Below are 1,742 nucleotides of genomic sequence, written 5' to 3'. Positions count from 1 at the left end.
ACAGTGATAATGGTATCTCCCATTAAAAGGTTCCCCCCACAGTGATAAGGGTACCTCCCATTTTAAAGGTCTCCCCTCCCACAGTAATAATGGTATCTCCCATTAAAAGGTTCCCCCCACAGTGATAATGGTATCTCCCATTAAAAGGTTCCCCCCACAGTGATAAGGGTACCTCCCATTTTAAAGGTCTCCCCTCCCACAGTGATAATGGTATCTCCCATTAAAGCCCCCCCCCCCACAGTGATAATGGTATCTCCCATTAAAAGGTTCCTCCCACAGTGATAATGGTATCTCCCATTAAAAGGTCCCCCACAGTGATAATTGTATCTCCATTAAAAGGTTCCCCCCACAGTGATAATGGTATCTCCCATTAAAATGTTCCCCCCACAGTGATAATGGTATCTCCCATTAAAAGGTTCCCCTCACAGTGATAATGGTATCTCCCATTAAAAGGTTCCCCTCACAGTGATAATGGTATCTCCCATTAAAGGTCCCCCCCCACAGTGATAATGGTACCACCCATTAAAAGGTTTCCCCCCACAGTGATAATGGTATCTCCCATTAAAAGGTTCCCCCCACAGTGATAATGGTATCTCCCATTAAAAGGTTCCCCTCACAGTGATAATGGTATCTCCCATTAAAGGTCTTCCCCCCACAGTGATAATGGTACCTCCCATTAAAGCCCCCCCCCCCCCCCCACAGTGATAATGGTATCTCCCATTAAAAGGTTCCTCCCACAGTGATAATGGTATCTCCCATTAAAAGGTCCCCCACAGTGATAATTGTATCTCCATTAAAAGGTTCCCCCTCACAGTGATAATGGTATCTCCCATTAAAATGTTCCCCCCACAGTGATAATGGTATCTCCCATTAAAAGGTTCCCCTCACAGTGATAATTGTATCTCCCATTAAAGGTCTCCCCCCCCACAGTGATAATGGTACCACCCATTAAAAGGTTTCCCCCCACAGTGATAATGGTATCTCCCATTAAAAGGTTCCCCCCACAGTGATAATGGTATCTCCCATTAAAAGGTTCCCCTCACAGTGATAATGGTATCTCCCATTAAAGGTCTTCCCCCCACAGTGATAATGGTATCTCCCATTAAAAGGTTCCCCCCACAGTGATAATGGTATCTCCCATTAAAAGGTTCCCCCCACAGTGATAATGGTATCTCCCATTAAAAGGTTCCCCCCACAGTGATAATGGTATCTCCCATTAAAAGGTTCCCCTCACAGTGATAATGGTATATTTTATCTGTCTCTTTGGAAATTGTTTTGAAACCTTTCAGCTTCAGCCAGATTGACTGTTATAGTCTAGGGATGGGCATTTGAAATAATTTCACTATTTTTTAGATTTTCGAATAGTGGGATTATTATTATTTTTTTTTTTAAATAATTGTTTTACTTTATTTAAACTTGGACATTCTTGGGAGAGAGGGTGTGCAGTGCAGCAGGGCGGGGGGTGGGCAGGGGCCGGTGGTGTGTGTGACACGAGACAGAGAGAGAGAAAATGTAGCCACTTAGATTACATTTTAGTCATTTAGCAGACACACTTATCCAGAGTCACAGTTAGCCACTTTAGCTACTAATTGTTCGTCAGTAAAGTAGCTATCAGCAGTCAGAGCTAGCTATCAGCAGTCAGAGCTAGCAAACAGCAGTCAGAGCTAGCTAACAGCAGTCAGAGAGAGCTATCAGCAGTCAGAGCTAACTAACAGCAGTCAGAGCTAACTAACGGCAGTCAG

Source organism: Oncorhynchus mykiss, chromosome 27 (genome assembly GCF_013265735.2).
Source record: "Oncorhynchus mykiss isolate Arlee chromosome 27, USDA_OmykA_1.1, whole genome shotgun sequence".
Lineage (NCBI taxonomy): Eukaryota > Metazoa > Chordata > Actinopteri > Salmoniformes > Salmonidae > Oncorhynchus > Oncorhynchus mykiss.
Note: the sequence above shows the minus strand (reverse complement) of the source record.